General features: G+C 35.9%; 1 long non-coding RNA gene across 1 annotated transcript; it reads left to right on the forward strand.

Moving 5' to 3' along the window:
- Positions 1 to 4,690: 4,690 nt before the first annotated feature.
- On the forward strand, positions 4,691 to 5,251 carry LOC126824871 (uncharacterized). The gene is made up of 2 exons (XR_007681663.1): positions 4,691 to 4,763; positions 5,103 to 5,251. It is a non-coding gene; the product is annotated as an uncharacterized LOC126824871 (long non-coding RNA).
- The last annotated feature ends 17,972 nt before the right edge of the window (positions 5,252 to 23,223 follow it).

Below are 23,223 nucleotides of genomic sequence, written 5' to 3' on the forward strand. Positions count from 1 at the left end.
AGATTTCACGAAAGTAAAAACTGTAGATTTAAACGAACCTGTCGTAAATGTGGTAAAAATCATCCTACTGTTCTTCATGCAGATTATTTTACTAATCCATGGCTTAACGCTCCACCAGCATCATTGCAAGCCAGTGGTGTTAGTTATCAACTGCCATCAACACCTTTTAACGCTCAAACATCAAACGCACATCAGCAAATGCAGCCACTTCGACAACCATCACATTATCCTTATCAACGTCCACCTAATGCCATTTATCAACCTAACGTCAATTATGGAAATAGAAATCTATCAACACAACACAACGCATCACAACAGAATATTTCTCGCCCAAATCAGCTAAGTAGTAATGTGCCTAATTTGAGTAATGGTTGTATTGACACTAGTATTGCACCGAATACTGATCGAATAATCAGTCATTGCACTGATGATGATTTTGACGTAATGATGTCTATTGTACCGGGTAAAGTAATTAGTAAAGACAGTAACGCAAGTAAAATGACTTATATTTTTATTGACAACGGTTCCAGTGGTTGTATATTGGATGATGACGTAAAATCAGACCTCAACGTTGAAAGTATCCCAACGAGAGTTAATTTAGGAACAATGCATGGACATAGTGAAATTGACAGTAGTCTTGTTAAAAATCTACAGGTCACTGATTTAACTGGAACGAATATTATAGATTTACCACCAGTTTATACCACGTCTGAAATTCCTGTAAGTTCCTCTAAAATACCAAGACCGGAAATTGTAAAGCGCTGGGATTATCTTCAAAATATCTTAATTCCAGAATATTTCCCTGACATCAAGGTTGGATTGTTAATTGGGACAAATTGCCCTAAAGCCCAAGAGCCATTAAAGGTAATACCGAGCCAGAACAATGGACCTTATGCCGTACTTACTCGACTTGGATGGACCATTGTGGGACCTATTAATGCAGAAACGTCAACAAAATGTTAGACTGTAATCGTGTCTTCATTAAAGATCTGAACAGTAATATCAATGGTCGTCAAGTGAGCATTGATAACCAGATACATGATATTGACACTTGCAAAATGTTTGAACATATTGTTGAAAATGACTTTACAGAGTATAATTGTAAGGATCCAGCTTATTCTCAGGAAGATAAACAATTTCTTCATATCGTGAACACCGAAACTAAACTTGTAAATGGACACTATGAAATACCATTGCCCTTTAAGGACACAAACTTGAATATTCCAAATAATAAGGAATTAGCTTATAAACGTTTACAATCTTTGAAAAACAAAATGGAACGCTACCCAGAATATAAGCATGATTATTGTGACTTTATTTCTGATTTGCTAAACCAACGATATGCTGTGAAGGTCCCAAGCGAACAATTATATGTGCCTGACGGACAGATTTGGTATGTTCCACATCATGGGGTGTACCACACAAGGAAACCGGACAAACTTAGGGTAGTGTATGACTGTAGCGCCAAATGGAATGGCCTTTCATTAAATGACTGTCTTCTTCAAGGACCAGACTTTGCTAATTCTTTGATTGGTGTTTTAATTAGACTACGTGAACATCCTGTCGCTTTCATGGCAGATGTCGAAAAAATGTTTTATCAAGTCAGTGTACCGCCTAAGGATTGGAATTATTTACGTTTTCTCTGGTGGCCTAACGGTAATACAACTCAACGTCCAGAAGAATATCAAATGACAGTTCATATTTTTGGAGCGGTCTCGTCTCCAAGTGTGGCCAATTATGCGCTCCAGAAAACAGCAGATGATAATTTTGTTTTTGGTTCAAAAGTGATCGAATCAATTAAACGTGATTTTTATGTTGACGATTTGCTAAAATCGTGTGAAACCGAGCAAGAAGCCATTGATCTTGCTAATGACTTAGTGCATGTTTGTGCTCTTGGTGGTTTCAATTTGACCAAGTTTACCAGTAGTAATAGAACGTTTATAAACAGTATTACAGAAGAAAAACGTGCTAAGAATATTAAACATTTAGATATTAATTGCGATGATTTGCCAGTCGAACATTGTCTTGGTGTTCGATGGTGTGTTGAAAGTGACATGTTTACCTTAAATATTCTACTCAAAGACAAACCATTTACTAGGAGAGGAATTCTCTCTGTGGTTGGATCGATATATGATCCATTGGGATTTTTATCTCCTGTGACCTTGGAGGCCAAACGAATTTTACAGGAACTCTGTTCATTGAAGATTGGTTGGGATGATGCAATTCCGGAAAACTCTCAACAAAGGTGGATTAAATGGAGAAACCAAATTTTCAAATTAGATCAGCTGAAAATTGAAAGATGCTTACGCCCTCCGGATTTTGGATTAGTAGTAAAGCGCGACATCCATATTTTCTCTGATGCATCTTCCACTGGATATGGATCCGTTTGTTATCAACGGATTGTTAATGATCAGGGCCAGATTCACTGCGGCTTCCTTATTGGTAAATCTAGACTAGCTCCTTTAAAACAAAAAACAATTCCTAGGTTGGAGGTGTCAGCAGCAACGATTTCGGTGAAACTCAGCATCATGTTGTTAAACGAATTAGATTTAGCGCCACACACAGTAACATTTTGGACTGATAGTACCACAGTCTAGCAGTATATACGTAATGAATCAAAACGTTTTCATGTTTTTGTGGCAAATCGCATTAGTTTCATCAGGAGTTCAACTCAATTAGAACAGTGGAAATATGTAAACACAAATACTAATCCTGCTGATTTAGCATCCAGGACAACCACCGCAGATAATTTCGTAAAAGACCCACGTTGGCTCATGGGGCCGGGGTTTTTGTGGACAACTGAAGATACTTGGCCAGAACAACCAAAACTTTCTGAACTCAGTTCTGATAACCCAGAGGTCAAACGTGAAATCGCAACACTAGCTACTATCAACACTGATATTAATCCGGTCAATAAGTTAATCGAGCACTATTCTGATTGGTTCCGCCTTAAACGTTCAGTTGCCTATATGCTTCGTTTAAAGGATTTATTACGTAAACGTGTAAAGGATATTAATGCTGTAGATCAAGATATTCCCGCTGAAGTAGCTGGTGCACAACGCGAACGCTATGTAAGGGATAAAACATTAGCGATTAGGAATTCTCACACACCCTTCAAGGAACTTAACGTGGAGGAACTTAACGCATCAGAAAACGCTATTGTGAAATTTGTTCAGTTTAATTCGTTTCCTAACGAGATACAAATACTCAAACAAAACGTTCAAAATAATAATCGCCACAAAATTGTGCCAAGAACCAGTTCATTATACCGACTTGATCCAATTATTAGCGAAGGCCTACTTCGGGTAGGTGAACGTTTACGCAACGCAGACCTGTCGGATAATGTTAAACACCCAATTATTTTACCTCGGAATGGACATTTTACCAACTTAATTGTGAATGATATTCATCGGTCTGTAGCTCATGCTGGTGGAGGTCACACTATAGCTATATTACGTGACAGGTATTGGATCATAAATGCAAACTCAGCTGTTCGTAATATCTTGTCCAAGTGTATTACATGTCGTAAGCTTCGTGCACCCATAATGAATCAAAAGATGTCAGATCTTCCAAAAGACCGTGTCACAGAGTCTCCTCCTTTTACACGAGTGGTCGTGGATTACTTTGGACCATTTACTGTGAAAGAAGGTCGCAAAGAGCTTAAACGTTACGGCGTAGTTTTTACGTGTTTGGGTATTCGTGCAATACACATTGAAATAGCCTCGTCCCTTGATACTAGTTCTTTCATTCAAGCTCTACGTAGATTTATTGCCAGGAGAGGCCAATGTGAAGAAATAAGGAGTGATAACGGAACTAATTTTTGTAGTGGTGAACGAGAATTACGGCTAGAAATCAATAAATGGAATCAACGCCAAATAAACGATGAACTTCTACAACGAAACATCAAGTGGACCTTTAATCCGCCAGCTGCGAGTCACCAAGGAGGTGTCTGGGAACGCCAGATACGGACAATTCGTAAAGTATTGAACTCTCTGTTATTAACGAACAGTAATCCAACGTTAACCGATGAATCTTTTTGTACCTTAATGTGCGAGGTGGAAGCGATAGTGAACAGTCGCCCTTTAACTTTCACCTCAGACGATCCTAGTGACTGACCCCATTAACCCCTAATCAGTTATTGACAATGCGTTCTAAATGGCTTTTGCCCCCAGGTTTATTTCAACGTGAAGATATGTTTGCTCGCAAGTATTGGAAACAAGTTCAATATCTTGCAGACTGTTTTTGGACAAGGTGGCAAAAAGAATATTTGTTGACGCTTCAGGAACGTGTTAAGTGGTCAAAACCTCAATGTAATTTATCAGTAAATGATATTGTGTTAGTTGTTGATGAAAATGCCCCTAGAAACCAGTGGTCCATGGGACGTATCACTGAGACTGTTAATGATGCTAACGGTTTTGTTCGAAGTGCCACAGTTAAGACTCAAAATTCAGTAATGCGTAGACCTATAACGAAATTAGTATTATTGATACCTTAAGTGTTTTAATATGCGTACACAGTTTTATTGTGCATGTTTCTGTTTAACTTATTTGTTTTTCATTCTTCCGTAACTTTTTTGTTAAACAATATGATTGTTTAAGGGGCCGGTATGTTACGGCAGAATGCCGTTTCCTTTCTTATTTAGTCCAAGTCTGTAATTTGAACGTAACGTAATCCAAATCCGAGTTTCATACATTGATGTGCAGAAAAACGGCATGTGTTTTAGAGACCATGCATTTCTAACGCCTGTTACCCTCTCACAAGTTGTAAGTTTACTTGAGAATTATGTAAAAGTGTAAACAGATATCGCAGATCATTTTCATATTATTTTTATTCACTGTCAAGTCATAATTCTGTCAAATTTAACGATTTACTTTCGGGTGTTTTTTTTCCCCACGCAAAACCGATATTGCTTGTGTCACGTGAGTGCAATTTCCTCGTCTGCTATATGTAAGTTTGTATTCCTTGATAGGTGATGCATTCCATATTATGAGTCGTTTTAGTGCCAGCATCACTCATCAATACTTATTATTTATTAGTTATGTAGAACGTATATGTTATAGAGTTTATTGTAAACACATGCATGTGTATTTTTATCTTTTCAGTGAAACCGTTCTTCGTTCTTCGTTCTCTCTTTCATCACACAATCATTCAACGTTCATGTATTCAGTAACGTATATATACCTACCTTCATTGTCATCATAATGAACGAGTTTATCAAACATGGGTACAGGAATAAACGAATAAGGATTGATTTTTCTACTTCGTTTTTTATTTTTAACGAACCGTCATTGCAGGAGCAATAGGTACTTTCTATGTTATATAATGGTGATTCTAACTTATGCACATATTTAACGCGTGGCATTCCTAACAATTCATAAAAAACGACGTAAATTCATAACTAACTACGCAAGAACACTAACCAGTTTAGACACAACATTGAAACTACCATACCCCTATTCAGTCCATCCTTGGGATTGATACCACAAGGGCTGTAAACACGAATCTCATAACCATATATGACCTAATATTTCGGTGCAAATTCTTAAAAACTAGATGTATCGAAACAACTATTTGTTTGCCGTTTTAAATTTATACCATCTGGGCTATTCAAAGTTAGATTTGGGAGTCAGAATTGTACCTAGTAACCTTTCAAAAACTTTTTAGACATATTGCAATCCATGTACAACAGACGAATTCAACGAAATAATATCTACAACTATGTGAAAGACATGTTGCAAGTCGTATCCAAAAGGGAAAAATAACTATTAGCAGATAGTGACTGGTTATACACGGGGGCAATGTCATTTATTGTAATTAATACCGTTTTCCTATGAACTAAGGCTTTTTACTTATCAATGGAGACGCTTTTATAAACAAACTGTTGTGGTTGTTTCAAGTTTCATGCTGTCATATTTAATGTCCCTACAAACTGGCATGAATTCAAGTACCTGGGCGTGATTACAGCGATATAGGAATCCGGCGAAAACTACAATATAATGGTTCAATTCAGTTTAATATTAACAAAACCGGTCTATATTCAACTATGTTATCGCACATCAACACGTCTTCCTATTAAACAGGCATTATGCAGGAGCAAAATCTGTGTATTGCAGGTCTTTCTTTATGCCTTAAATGTTATTTAAATTATTAATTAGGCATCCATTAACTTATTAAGGCCATAATCAACTCCCGATGCCATCGGATGATAAATCTGTCTAATGCAGGTCTTTCTTTATGCCTTAAATGTTAGATAAACTATTAATTAGCCATTCATTAACTTACCAAGACCATAATCAACCCTCGATGCCATCGGATGCTGGAGATTTTCAACTGATTGTCTCAAGCAGTATTATACGGTTTCTGGCTAAAACCGGACAATTATTTTATAAAATAATGTGTAGGTTTCGTTACCAAGTACAACACGTGGGTAGACCTTTAAAGGAAAGGCAATAGATTATCAGATCACCCAAAGAAAAAATTGAATCGAAATCTTAAAGGGTTACGTATGCGGATAAGCGGTTTTGAGTTGACGTCAAAACGACTCAATATTTCGAATAATTCCTCTTTATTTTGGCGCTTAAATTTGATACCTACACTTTTGTTTCTGAGATTCTGATAAAATCCGGGATGTTCCCTTTAAAAAGAAATAATGCAAGTTTATACAAAATTGACAAATGATAAATTCGGATGCTAATCAGAAAAAAAAATTCTATTGTGGCTCAGCTAGGTCGCGTGTGGGAAATGTGACGAAAAACAACGGCTGAAATTCAGTTTCCCAATACTAAAAAATTCTACAATACCAAAAATTGCATAATCCAATTTACTTTGTGAAATGAAATGAAATGGGGTTTAACCTTCTACTTTTCTGCTTCGAACTTGTGAAGTTTGGTCGCTTCTGGAAAATGTGTCGGATAACAACTGCTGAAATTCATTGTCCCAATACTGAAAATTTCTACAATACCAACAATTTCATACTTTAATTTACTTGGATGTCTTTTTACAAAAACTCGCTTTCCGCTTTTTCATCCTGCTTACACCCTATACTGATCCCTTTGAACCCCAGGTTGGGAAACACAGCTCTCAAACACAATGTCATGTTTTTGTAATCTACTTCATGTAACTTGTCCCTTTCTTCAATGATAAACAAAAACTCTTTAATTAATAATTATATCAAATTAGTGATTTAAATGTTTGATTTACAATCAAATTTAAAAACTTAATTTTAATCCTTGACGAAGAGAAATTCTAGTCTAAGATTGGCTAATCTGACTTTTGAGAATGCCAGACTTTGTCAACTACTAATCTCTAATTAGCTAGTTACCGATTAGACCAAATCACAGATTATTTTAGACACTGTTCGAAAATATGGGACTTTGAGATGTTTGACTGTTCACTAGGATCTCTTGATGGTTGGATGATAAAATTATGTCCGCGATTATACACAACTTGTACCACTAGCCAGTGCACTCCAACAAAGTACCGGAGCTTCTACTATTGGTGCAACGATATATCTGTGCGGCCAACCAACCTGACGCCGACAATCAGTGACAGAGTTTCTAAGCCCCCCCCCACCCGACACACAGAACAGAAATCTAACGATATGCAGATGGTCCTGCTCTGACAATTAAAACCAAACATTATATAAATATTTCGTACATTAAAAGCAAAGGATATCAATATATATAATATTCAACGTCAGATTATGGTACAACCTCAATATTAAAATCAATAATAAAACGTTATATTTTGATATTAAGCAGGATAAAAGAATAACATGTTATTATTGATGACTAGATTTATGGCTAAATGCAACATTTCAAATAATATACATCATTAAACATTAGATACCAGATTCAAAGTACCTATTCACCCTTAAAATATTGAATTGATCGTTAAGTATGATACCGGGGACAAAACATTTCAATACACATTTCTGAGATAGAAAAAAACAAGCTGTTGGCATGCAAGACACGTCCACATTTTGTCGGGTTGTGAAGGCGACAAGTCGACAAATCGACAAATTCAACACGACAACCTAACCCGACAATCGTTGTTTTCTCTTTGTCGACTTGTCGGGTCAATTCTGTCGACTTGTTGATTTCGACTTATTCACAACCTGACAAGTCGACAAAATACAATTATTTCGCTTTGTCGTGCCGCGACTTGTCGCCTCGGAAGTCAATCAGTGCGCATGAGCAAGCATTCTTTGTTTAAGCGTGGAAGCCTGTTGCGGCCATTTCATAATCTCAACGAGACATCAAGGCGAGAATGCGAAAGCGCGACGCAACAGGCCGAGAATGCGAGCTTCTTAAGTTCATTTCGTACACATGTTCACTGATTAGCAACAACAGCACCATTTACCTAAAACCACCAATCTACTCTTATTTCAACCCAAATCACATATGTTTTCCGGTGTGTTTTTCTCTTGTTAGTGATGAAGGGAGGAGGGCTTGACAAGGATAACAATATAGTCGTTCAGATGGTACGAAAAACCGAGGTACCGTGTACACATAGGCATCCACGTAAACGATCCCTTGGCAGTTGGAATTCGATATTAAAGTAGATCATAGGGCCGTATGCCCGTCTTCATTAGCCTAGTCGAAGCAAAACAGTAGGACATTAAACCCTACTTCATTTTGAAATCACATACATTTAGTTGAAAGATCCCGGTGACAATACGTGATTTTGTTAATTAGAAACTATAGTGTTTTATTAGAAATTATATACTTTTTATAAACAAAAACAAACAATTTGGGGACAGCTCACGTTTATTTAAACTACGGCTTAGTTTTTAAAGCAAGGTACTTTTCTGCATCAATGAAGACGGACATACTCTATACAGTGTACTATGGGGTATATTTTTGCCCAGACAGCGGCGATACGGTCTACCCTTTTTTTAAACCCCGTCTAGGGTTCCATTACGTGTACGCTTACACGGGACCACGGTTTTCCTTCCACTCCCACCCCATATTGGAAAAGTCCGGAGTAATTTTAAAGCCAGCATGGGGACAAAAATAAACTTCTTAGGTACAGACTGTTCCACTTAGGTACAGACTGTTACACTTTTCGTTCTTAGGTACAGACTGTTACACTTTTCCTTCTTTGGTACAGACTGTTACACTTTTCGTTCTTTGGTACAGACTGTTACACTTTTCGTTCTTTGGTACAGACTACAGACTGTTACACTTTTCGTTCTTTGGTACAGACTGTTACACTTTTCGTTCTTTGATTCGATTCTGGATGACCACGCTGGTTTAACTTCACATGATACTTTTTTTATTCTTCAAACATATCAAGTACAAAACTTCTTTTAGTTAAAGAATTGTAATTAGCTTGTGTTAAGGCAGCCAAGGACCTAGCCTGGCTTGGCACAGGATGCCAACTACCAACTAACTTACATGGCCACTGACCGGCCTTAACTGGAGACCTGCCTGGTCCCAAGTTAACCGCCTAACTAACTTCCTGATCTCTTCTTTATATAAGTGACAACTGTCATGACAAGGATTTATCCTGCCACGTGTCAAAGATGGTATGTCCCAATTTTGTAACAAGATCAAGGTTATTTTAAACCCCGGCATAGTTGATCAAGCAATCTACTTTTCTGCACCAATGCAGTGTTCTATTAATAAGTGCAGGGGGGCCGTATCTTGCCCAGACAGCGGCAGCACGACATACTCTTATTTAAAGGTTCCATTACGTGTACGCCACCGGACACTGGACATTGGTAAAGCCATACTACACGCAGACTTCTAGTTTTTGGTAAAAGTCAGGAAGATTTGAAATTGGGATGCGACCAAGAAAAAGCTTTAGTGTAGTCTGTAAAAGAAACTTTTAAATATCAAAGCTAGCATAGTGTGTTCTCAATAATGATATATATATTGAAAGAATACATATCAATATATAAAATGTAGATTCCTAATTTTAATACAAGTATGATATATGGGTCGTTAGCTGCAAATTAACCAATCAAACTTTTCAATCCTATCTGTGTAAATTTCAGGTGTGGCAAGCAAAAATAAATGCTAAATAACTGCTCCCTCGCTTCGTCGAAATTATTCTTCCTTACCTAACCGAAGAGTGCTTGTTCATGCGCACTGATTGACGTCCAAGGCGACAAGTTGCGGCACAACAAAAAGGAATAATCGTATTTTGTCGACTTGTCGGATGGTACAGACGTCAAGCCGCGGTACGACACAATTGTATCTTGTCAACCCTAACCCTAACCCTAAACGGTACCTCGTTTTTTCTTTCCTTCCGAACGACTATACACTGTCCCTTGACAGGCCCACGACCCGCACCACTGACAAGAGGGAACCACGCCTAGCAGTCTCGATGCATACTCGACCAATAAGCGACCCTCTTGATAGCGAGTCAACGTCTTACTCACTGACCACCGCGTCTCCTAATTGACTTATTAGATGGTTGCCTCGATAGTAAGCAACCACCTTTTTATGTCTATGCCATAAAACAATCCATTTGCTGTTCGAGCTTTAATAACCAATTACGAATACCAAGACGGGATATTATTCGAAATTCATAGTGTGAATCAGAATGCATTTCGTTACTCGGGTTTCAAAGGTTTTTTGTTTTTATCACCGATGTCCATTTGTCAAGTAAACTGGGTTTTTTTATTATTTAATTGCCTTATAAGAAAGATGTCGCTGCAAAACATGGCAAAAATCTTTGAAACGTGCCCATCTTCTTAAGCCGGGGTGGAACCGAAACGTAGGGCGTTAAACATCGTTTCCTTTCATTAAATTTTACTGTTCCGATACCAGAACATTACTACTAATGCCCTATCTGACCACACTGTCTTTCAGCACAATAAGATAAAATAAAATATTATCAAAGAACTAAATTTAATTTCAAACGATATGAATATTTAATGAAATGAAATGATAGAAAAATTGCAATATGAAAATGAATTCAAACGATGGGGAAATTTATTTGAAAAGATAAGACCATTATTTAAAGTGTTCAGTCAATCAATTTAAAATGATAAGAATATTGATTTGCAATACAAAATTTAATTTTAAATGCAGTGATATGGAAATTGATTAAAACAGGTAACATTTTCAAACGGAAATTCATAATGCATGTGAAATGGAATGGTAAAAGAATCGTTCACTTATTAATAATAGTAAAAATGATATTTTCAAACAGTGTTTATCGTGTATTAATTCCTAGTTATGGAATGACCAAATCGTTCTAATGTTATTTATACACGTGTCCATGAGTACTGGAGCCACGTTGGCTCAGTGAGTAAGGCGTTGGCTTGCTAACCTGGAGTCCTGTGTTTGATCACTGCGCTATCCGAGAAATTTCGTCGGGATTTTCCGGCGTGGTTCCTGGCAAGGGACAACTTATAATTGTCCTGATGGGACGAAAGACTGAGGTACATATTAGTGTGCAAGTATAAGATCCTTTGGAAGTTGGAATAAGAGTAGCGCCTCACAGCACATTGTTGTAGTAATGTGGTTGCGCCTCATAGCACACTGTTGTAGTAATGTGGTCTTTGCGATCATATTGTATCTTTAACTAATTATTAGATCCACAGTTTGTATAGAGTCAAATCTCACGCACTCAAATGAAATTGACTGATGGTTTTCGACATAAAAACAGTGATAAATTGATAAAAACACTGGTTATGTCCTTTCCAATGTCAAAATATCTTTCAAATACTATCTTGTTTCTGACATGTGTTTGGTAGACCAAATAAGGCAATGTTCTCCTCCCGGTAGGGGGATGTTTATTCCATCTTTGGGAAGGAAACTAACACAAAGGTCAGTCTATGACGTAAAGAATTGGGGCGTTATAAAAAAAAAGGTGTTGAACGAAATTCAGGAGAGCTCACCCGGTTGGCCAGCGCAGCCATCAAAGCTATATACAAGACATTGATAACTACGAACATTGGTGCAAAGAGTAGTAGAAACCACCCAACCTGTAGTTATATAAACGATCACGAAGGAAACACAACATAGAAGTCCGGTATTACTACAAGTGGGGCGGGGTGGTTTCCGCTCCGTCACTGCAGCTTTGAATGGGCTGTCAAAACGAACAAATGAATACCTTTATTCTACAAGTTTATCTGGGGAGTAATTCTATTCGTTGAGCCAGCTCAATTTTCGTCAAGGTCGCTGAGATGTAAATAAGGTTAGGGCACGGGCCAGTTAGGTGCAGGGTAACTAGACCGTACACAGAAGCTCAATTGATGACTTCCGGTGGTAGATGAAACGTTAAAGAGCATAAAACAGTGTAAACAAAAAGGCATGCGAATGGTGAATTTAGGGCCTTGTCATCAAGCTCAGCGTATCAATTTATTTGATTCATACCAAGGCTTTATTTTTCTATAGTTCTCCTAAAATAATACAGAGTTGAAAATATAAACTCGATTCAGTGATCCAGCTCTGCGTAATAAGTAGAATAAAAGACTTGGCTTAGTTCTTAGATTCAAGAATAAAACAGAATTATTTTAGAAAAACGAGGAATTCCAATGCCTTAAAGTGATAAATGCATCTTTAAAGTCCCCGTATGTTAAAAATGTGTTAGAATAAAGCCTAAAAATACATGGCATCGATACACATTCCTATCTTGTTAAAGAATAATCCTATTAATCCTATAATTCACTATTACCATTGGTCTATACCATTTTCCACATTCAATTCAAACATTTGATTAAAAGCATGACATTCGAGACAACTCCAGCTAGACGCTTGTTTTAATTTCGATCGCAGATAATGACGAGAAAACATAGATCTATATTTACAGATTGAGCGAAACCACGTCGGAAAATCCCGATAAACTTTCTCGGCCAATGCAGGGATCGAACCCGCGACCTCCAGGCTAGCGAGCCAGCGTCTTACCCACTTAGCTACCGTGGCTCCGCCCTCCCCCGAGTTGAAAGTCAAAGATGGTATTATAGGGGATTAAATTATTGTAACAAAATGAACACACAAGGGTTCAGTTCTAATGATTTATTTATTCTATCATAAGAACAAACAAACCTGAAAGTATACAAATACAAACAGTGAACAACAGGTAATATAAAAGCATATATAAACATAGTTGTTATTGATTTAAAATAATATATTACATATTTAATTTAAAAGCTGATAAATTGTTACAATTATGAAATATACAGAAACTTGTAGGCTACTCTTATTTATTATAAAACGAATTCATAAAATACAATAACATCTTACCCTGAATAGAGGTTTTCCTGCCTAATCAGACTTCTGTGAAGATGAAATACCTTTTAAAGTCAGTAATAAAATATAAAGTGAAAAAGTAATAAATATTTAAAGAGAAATGCTTGAAATAGCGTTACTATTTTGACTATATCCGATGTATTTGCAGAATGCTCATAGCAAAAATCCAGATTAAGTCCTATTAAAACTTTTCGAAAACCCAACATGGCCACCACTTTAACAAAGACATAAGAAATATAAAACATCTAAAAGTTAACACATACCTGTAAATTCTATAACTGCAATTTTACTGAAAACAACTGCACTAGATTATATTAATAACCATACAACTACATCAAATTGAAGAAGATTCAACTATCAAAACCATCAAACTGAATAAAGACTAAACTTATAAATGACAAAGAATTAAGATATCCTCTGACCTTCTTGAAATCAGTACTAAGAATGATGGTGTAACAAAACTAAGAAAACCACAGGTCAAAGTTGAAATAAACTATCAGTGAGCTGAGTGAACTCGAACTCACTGGACACCGTCCTTCAAGAAGAGTGTATAGAAAATGATAGTTTAAAGATGCAGTGATGTGCAACATATTATCTAAGATTAGAGACTTTTGGCAAACTTAAATCCCCGGTCCGTATCGCGTATCCGTATTGATTTTGTGTGTGACGTCATCAATGCGTGTGTATTTATCATACGTGATACGACACACGGATACGGCAGCACGTATCGAACATCTTTCATTCGGAAAAGGTCCGTATAACATCGTCGTCTTTTTTGCTGCTTTTAGACGCTGCAATGTTGTGCCGTAGCGTTTTTATGAATCTATGTGTATCCTAGAACACGAATGTGTATATTTGGTGTGATTTTAACCATGGCAAAGACTGGAATTTAATCATTACTGTTGATGAGCTTTTCTCGGATTTTTCATATTTTTCCTGTCTGTCTGCATGCTGGTTGATCTACGTGCTAAATTGAGGGAGGTGGGACCCTGCAAATCTGTAAAAGGGGTATAAACTTTTTGAAATGATACATTAGAGAAACCAAAAATTGCTGTCGAGTTGAAGTCGAAGATTTTTTTAATAAGATTTCACACTAAATGTTTTTTAAATTTTAAATAACTCAGCGACTGTCGAGCGACTTGACTCCTTTCAGGAATTTGTAGGCTAGTCACTAACTGCCATCATGTTGTAATTGACCTCAGCTCAACTAGCCATACGTACGCGGCGCGAAAATTCTGCCAAAACTCTAAAAACTACATTGACGCAACGTATCACGTGATGATACGGATGGGAAAATTCCACTTGCCAAAAGTTTCTATTAAATTACAATTGTGACGATACTAAAATACCCATGAAATAAATAAGACCACTCTACCACAAGGGGAAATTTTTTGAGAGAAAACTCAAACTAGAAACTGATTCTGAAATGGCCAAAGTTCTATTAGACTAAGACAAGTAAGTTTATTTCGTACTGTCTGTTAGTATAACAACTGAACTGTTCTCAATTCCATGACATAGATAATAGCCATTATGATAACTTCAGTGATGTTGGAATTGTTGAGCCAATAAATAATCTTCTTGTGTAGGCTATTATGTATGAAAGACCAAACATCACTTTTCTTTGTTCTTAATTCATAGTCCTGAATTCTTATTTCTTCATTTGTTAAGTCGTATTTCGACATTTGTACACTAAAATTAACATTGTATCTTAAAATCAATACTTATCTTACAAATCAGATATTTGTCATATCAGATTTGTAAAATGTCTTTTTATTTAACATAATTGTATTTTAATATAAAGATAACATTTATTTCAGAAAATAAAAAAAATGGCCCACATTTACATTTCATTAGAGAAATACAACGAAAACCAAATCTCGAACGACAAATTTCAAAATACAAATCTCCAAATACAAATCTTGCAAAACATGTCAAACATTTTTTCGAACGTATCGAACCGGAACATTATGACAAAATGAGCAGCAATCAACCTGGCATACAATAAATCATGATACAATAATGGGCGATCGCTCGATGACCGCGACTCCACACTCGGCAAACCTCGGCAGATTCCGGTAACCTACATGTAGCCTCGGCTGTATTTCAGTAAGTGATATGTACCTTCGCCTAAACATTTGCGATGCGGCACCGGTTTACTTATAAGGGAAACTTGCCCGCGTTTAGAAAGAAGTTCTCAAAATTGCGTCGTTCGAAGTGTGTAGAATTTTCAGTGCAAATTTGTCTTTGTCTAAAGAAAATCGGATAAACTTGAAAGAAAAACAGCTTCAAACTTTGAAAATTTTGTAAGATAAAACATTCTTCAAATACGTCGTCATCAGTGACGTCATTGGTCGTCAGGGACAATGCCATTGTAATCCGGGAACTTGAAAGTAATTCTAATGGCGGACTTTGTCATACAGCTGAGATTAGATGTAGGGTACTGGAATCTGTTGAGGTTTGCCGAGTGCGCGACTCCAGTGAAAGCACATGCGTAGTACGGCTAATCGGGCCGACCCTTCGACAAAGAAAATAAATTGAAAGTAGTCTGTTTTCATAAATAAGGTTTTGTCTGATAGCGGCACATTTCTTTGCTCGAACGAGTGTTTTTGTCTGTTCTAAATCATGTAATCATGAATGTGCCAGGGTATAAGCAATATATTGAAAGAGGGATAAAAAAAATCCTTTCCGGTCATGCATTGCACAATAACCTGTATTATAAATTTGAATACCCCCCCCCCCCCAAACACACACACTAACTTAACAGTATTTAGAGTCATCCAACTGTAATACACTTTTCAAGCTATGTAATATAATTTACACTTCTGGAAAGGTAAATGAACTTCCTTTTTACTGGTATTCTGCCTTATATCTGGACTGTCGTATGGCCGTAGATTCACGGTATATATATATATACGAAGCCTTAAATCAGTTTCACACAATTATAGTCACTAAATAAACGATCATGATGTACTTAATAAGCCATGACCATTTAATCAGCTATAAATAAAAGACTGAAACTGGTTCCAAGTGTCGTCCATAACATCCAGACACTTTTGAGTAAAAGATAGGTTACGTACCCTTGTTTTGAAATTAGTCTCGCTTAACCAGTGTACCGACCATTCTACGTCTTATTGACAGGTCGGGATAATCAAGACTACCTTTTTACGCAACATAACAGGAAGCTGGAACAAGAAATTGAATTTAGAAATACGCACGTTAGCCAACTCAATTGTTTTAAGAAACCTGTAAAAGTAAAATGAAACTACTGCTAGTATCATGTTCCCGCTAACGAAAGTGATTCAGAGATATTACTAGTACTAAACCAAAAGATGCCGCTCTTATCATTAGGTACAGTTAATGATAAAGCAATTTAAAAAATAAAACGAACGTAATTTCTAAAGCTGCTGTAATAACAAAGAAGCTAAATTTTACTGCTATTCAAAATCGTCAACAATAGATTTTTTACGGCTGTAATAGTTGATAGATTTGTAGAGAATTGCACGTGCCATGGCTATTTCCCATACACTCCACCGCTGACTATCGAGACACAACCACTGAAGCGTGCACATTAGCCGTGTCGAGACCAACTTTCTGTAGAGTGCACGGGTCACCCTATCATAACACTCAAGTAGGGTCTGTTGTTATCAGAAAATGGACCATATCGAGGCAAGAGCTGTGATTAAGTATCTGCATAAAAAGGGTCTAACACCGAAAGCCATACATGATGATATGGTTGAGACATTAGGAGATGATGCTCCTTCATATGCCACAATTAAAAGGTGGTCAGCTGAATTCAAGCGTGGCCGAGACAGCATTGAAGACGAACTACGCCATGGTCGACCAAAAACTGTGTCAACACCTGAAATGGTACAAAAAATCCACGATCTGATAATGAATGACTGGCGAATTACTGAACGATTTATAGCTGGGGTAGTTGGTATTAGCCAGGAGAGAGTTCATTCTATTATCACTGAAACTTTGGAAATGACTAAGATCTCAGGCACGATGGGTGCCAAAGCTTTTGACGCCTGATCAAAAGCATTCAAGACACATCAGTCAGAAGAGAATCTAGCCTTATTGGAGACCGATCCTGACCGCTTCCTAAAACAAATTGTTACTATGGATGAAACTTGGGTCCACCACTTTCAGCCAGAAACAAGAGAGGAGTCAAAACAGTGGAAACATGCGACGTCACCGACCCCAAAGAAGGCAAAGACTGTTTCATCGACAGGAAAGGTGATGGCCTCAGTATTCTGGGATTCTGAGGGTGTTCTCATGGTGGATTACCCCCAAAAGGGTCAAACAATTAACGGTAGATACTATGCAGCACTTATAAGGCAGTTGGAGCAAGAAATTAAGACCAAAAGACGAGGAAAGCTGACCAAAGGTGTGATTTTCCACCAGGACAATGCGCTAGTGCACAAATCAGCTGTTGCCGTGTCAGCAATCCATGACTGGTTTTCAACTTCTTCAGCATCCACTCTACTCTCCCCTGATTTAGCTCCCTCAGACTTCTATCTCTTTCCTGCTCTGAAGAAATGTCTTTCCGGTAGTCATTTCCAGTCTGACGATGACGTCATTGCCGCTATGGATGATTTTCTACACACCCAAGACAAAGACTTCTACAGAACTGGAATAAAGGCTCTGCAACACCGATGGCAGACTATGTTGAAAAATAAATGCATTTGATTTGAATTTCTTGTTTCTTTCTGTGTTAGGCTCACTACTTATCAATCACCCCTAGTAATAATATAGTTAATATATGCATTTATATAGTCAATTTTGAATATTAAATGAATAATATATTAACATATCATATTTAACTGTACATCTATGCATAGCCTTTTACAATACAAAGTATAATAATATATTTATAAATACATTGTAATGCAACATTCGATTCCTTTTAATTGTAGGGATTAAGGTGTAATTCAACTGCATTATTCTCAATATGTAATACACTAGATGTCTCGAACAGTTCTCTAAAGTGTTTTTTTTATAAGGAAACAAGAGATATTGAAAATGAGATTTGTTACATTTAATGAATAATTTGATTACATCTATTACTTTCCCAGTTTATTAAACAATTTCGCCGTTTTATTATGGCAAACTGGCTAGGCGGGCAAATGAAAGTAGGAGAATAAGTATATTATTCTTTTTACTCTCTTTAATATGTTTTGTACCAAACAGAATGAGATGATGAAACTCAGATAGGCTGAATCCTTTAGGATAAAATGAGACTAGATCTTAAATATTTACGAAATATTAAAGTACCAGGACATGTTAAAAATAAATGATTCATATGTTCAAGTTGTCTTCTATGGCAGAGTGTACAGAAAGCTTCATCAATAAGTCTATATTTATATAATTTCTCATTAGTGTATATAATATTATGTACAACTCTATAGTCATTTTCAATACATTCATTGCTTTTAAAATAACAAAACATAGATGCCCAAACATCTTTCCATACAATATTAGAATGTAACTGATCCCAAAATAATTCACTTGTTGGTTTCAGATAGAATGTCTCTTAATATAGTATAAAATATTTTAGATGTACAGTTTTCAACCAGCAGAGTTCTTTCTCCATAAGGGATACATAAATATATTTCGTTATGAATCACATGGCTTTCATTGTCAATAATATTTAACCAAGTTGGAGGTATAAACGAACAAATAATATTAAAACATTTTTCAATTTTGGCATAATTAAAATCTTGATCATCACAATCAAACAGATCTGGTATATGTGTTAAAGGGAGCAAACCCTGTATTACACAATAACATATGTCAGCAATTTTTGCAATCTTATGATATATATAAAAATCAAAATGTATAATTTTAGCATTATATAGAATATGTGTATTATGAAACAAAGGAATTTTTTTTATCTAACTTTCATAATATCATTATTCTTAAAAGCCCTTGAGTATTTATTCAAAACACACAAAGTCTGACATCTGTTATGGTCATTTCTGGAGACTCTGCCTTGTATTTTTTCCACAGTTGAATGAAAATTTAGCTGTAATTATCCACCTTTATCTCACATCGGGTTTTGTATCTATTTATGTTTATATTCAGCGATTAACATTAAGTCATTATTATCTGTTTATGTTCATATTTATGTCGCAGCTATATGCGGCGCCTAAATAAAAGTTTAGATGAGAAGAATTATATGAATATATATAGCCCGAGGGCTCGAGGGTTTACATTGCATAATTCTCATATCTATCAAATAGTCTGTACCACTCGCTCAAACTTTAAAGTAGGAAATACTGCACGTGCGTACTATACCCCGTGTGTACAGTAGCAGTGTATATAAGAACGTGACATATTACCACACGATGTCTTTTTAAAGTATGTGTCGTCAACTGCATATAACCCAAGGGGGTGTTGTGGAGGGTAATGTAAACCCTCGAGCCCTCGGGCTATATATATTCATATAATTCTTCTCATCCTTTTCGCGCCCTTCGGGCGCTCGGATAAGATTGGAATTATATTCCATAATATGCCCATCGGGCATCTCAGGTTTACATTGCATTTTTAAAGGTTGAAGACACATGAAAGAAAAATACCAGTGAACCATTACATATTTATTATCCCAAAATATATATATATATATATATATATATATATATATATATATATATATATACACAGAAATCTTTAGTAATATATAATAAATTCAATTTAACAAAATCATTCTATTTCAAAAATATATACAATTTCACATCAAAAAATATAATTCCATATCAAAAGATATATAATTCCATATCAAAAAATATGATATAAATATATTTTAGCCTTAGTTTATCATTACTAAAATAAATAAATTAAATAAATTAAATTTACAATAAAACAAGAAACTTCACCACCACCACCAATAATTTATTTATTCACCGACGATAATACCGTCTTGGAAAAGGTGCTTGTTTCAGATCTGCGAAGATAAAATTCAGAAAAAATAGTTTTACAACTCCAATCTGCAGTAGCAAGAATTTCGGAAATTGGACATCCTGCAAAATAAACTGCAGATGTAGAAGCTCCCCTGACAGAGTGAGCTTTAAAAATATCTGTATTAATGCCACTAGCTGACATACATTGTTTAATCCAATGTGCTATGGTGCTTTAAGTCGCTGCCTTGAAAGTATGAAAAGATAGTTGCCTGCTTTTGCGTTTTTCATCCACTATTTTACAATAATATCGAAGTGTAAAACATGGGCAAATTCTTTTGAGAAATTTCCAAGTTTTATTTTATATAAAGGTTTAGATGCTCTAGACGTTTTCAATACTGTAGATGAACCAAGTGTCAACTCGGAACCATCATCGACTAAGGAATCTAAAGAAAAACTTGCTAAAGTCTGACACCTCTATGCGGTTGCTAGAGCTAAAAGACTGACAGTCTTTAAAGTTAAAAGCTTAGTCGAAATTTGCTGGAGAGGGTATAAACTTGTCAAATAATTTAATAAAATTCGTACATCCCAAGAATGAGAATATCTTGGCTTAGGAGGCTTAAAATTGTAACAACCTTTCATAAAACAAGAAAGTAATGTGTTGCCTTTCATTATATTATTTCCACAAGAACTAAGAGTCTGAGAAATAGCAGATTTGTGAACGTTTATTACACTATAAGATAATTTCTGCTCATCAAGTAAAGCCAAATAATTTATCACATCATTTATAGAGGGTACCAAGGGATTAACCTGTTATTAATACACCAAAAATACCACCTCCTCCAGGCAAGATTATATTGCTTATGGGTTGATCTCCTACAACAGTTGATGATGTTACTGGAAGCGTTCTTTGATAAGCCAGAACTTTGGAGATATTGCCCGATACAATGCAAACGGTCAGATACAGTTTTTTGCCTCTCATTGGATGAAGAGTATTGTTGTGGGCCAAGCGTAGCAAATCCTTCCGCAAAGGAAGTCTTCTCGGATTTTCTATTAACATTCATAGGAGAGTTGGAAACCATACCTGTGAAGACCAACCCGGTACCAGCAACATCACTTTGTTGACCATATCTGTTAAAATTTTGTTTAGAACCACTTGTATAACCCTGAAAGGTGGGAAAATATATGGATTAAGCTGTGACCACGAAAAAGAAAAAGCATCAGATGTTTCACAAAATGGATCATCAAACCAAGAAACATATCTTTGTAACTGTTTGTTTATTCTTGAAGCAAAAAGGTCTATATCTGGATAAAAAAAACTTAGTGCACATTTTCCGAAAAATAAACTCATTTAATTTCAACTCAGTAGAGTTGGAAAAAACTCTTGATAAAGAATCGGTTCGAATATTAAGCTTTCCTGCTAAATGTTTTGCCGTTAAATAAATATTCCTTTCATTACACCATATCAAAATTGACGTCGATAGCTTAAATAATTCCTCAATAGGACCACCAATATTGTTAATATATGAAATGGCCACCACATTGTCACATAACACACAAATATGGATATCTGAACAAAATTTATACAACGTTTTAAGTGCATAATCTATTGCTAATAATTCAAGATAATTTATATGATTAATTGATTCATATTGATTCCATAATCCACTAACAGCCTGATGATTATCCAAATGAGCTCCCCAACCAAGGAGACTAGCATCTGTAGTTAAATAATTAGTTATTTCCGGAGGTTGAATATACCAGCCGTTAAATATATCTACATTATTAATCATATCCGAAGTTAATTCCGTAGTTAAGTCATAATTAAAACATGTAGACAATAACCTATTTTTATGTTTGTCCAAATAGTGAATAAATAAAGGTGCCAAGTAGATAGCAGTTCTTGTAAAAGAACACAAACCAATAAACGACGCTATATCACGTAATGATCTACTGTGGCTTAATAATTTATCAGCCTTGGATTTAATTTTTTCCAATTTATTTTTTGTTACATAGATTTTATATGTGTGAGTATCCAGGTCAAAACCTGGGAATGTTATCTGCTGAGATGGCATAAGGCTAGATTTTTCCTTATTTATTAAAAACCCAACTGCTTTCCTGGTATTACTAATACTCTCCTGAATGGATGAGGATATAAAAAGTGAATCATCAATAAAATAATAACACAAAATACCTATATTGTGCAAAAAAGCAAACAGAGGTTTTAAAGTTTTTGTAAACACCCTTGGAGCCGACGATAAACCAAAAGGAAGACATTGAAATTCAAAAATTTCTCCCTGTCAAAAGAATCTTAAAAATTTCCTGTGGATTTCATTAATGGGAATGGAAAAATAAGCATCTTTTAAATCTATGGAAGTTAAAAAATCATCTTTACGGATAGCTTTAACAGCAATAGATAGAGTTTCTTGTTTAAAGTGTTCATATTCAACAAACTTATTCAAATTTTTAAAATTAATCACTGGACGAAAACCACCAGCTTTCTTTTCTACAAGAAAAATATTTGATAAAAAATGACCTGGAACAGAAGGGACTTTCTTAATTGCTTGTTTCAACAACATTTTTTGTATTTCTTCATCTATTAACAACGTTTGGTCAAAACTAAAATTTGGTGTAGTTGGTAAAACATTTTGATATGGAGGTGACCTGAAGTCAATAGTGTATCCACTTACAACATCAAGAACCCACTTATCTGATGTCACAATGCGCCAGTTATCAAAACACTTGGAAATTTGTCCAGCAACAAAACTTGGACTTACCTCTACTGTGGACGACCTCTTCCCCTCCATTGTCCTGCAACTGGATTCGAGGATAGGGTTCTCCCGCGCCAGGACCTGCGAAATCCTCGGGAGTTCTGGCCTGAAAAAGGTCTATTAGTATTATTATTATTAGGGTTTCACACTGCGAAGCTTGTGTGAAACACTATTGTTTTTGTTAAAATTATTATTAGGGTTTCACACTGCGTAGCTTGTGTGAAACACTATTGTTTTTGTTAAAATTATTATTCTTATTATTATTATTCTTCTTTTGTTTTGAGTAGATCTCAGCAACTGATTGTCGGATCGTTACGATTTCTTCGGTTTTATCGGAAAAGTGGGTGT

This window comes from Patella vulgata, chromosome 6 (assembly GCF_932274485.2).
Source record: "Patella vulgata chromosome 6, xgPatVulg1.2, whole genome shotgun sequence".
Classification (NCBI taxonomy): Eukaryota; Metazoa; Mollusca; class Gastropoda; family Patellidae; genus Patella; species Patella vulgata.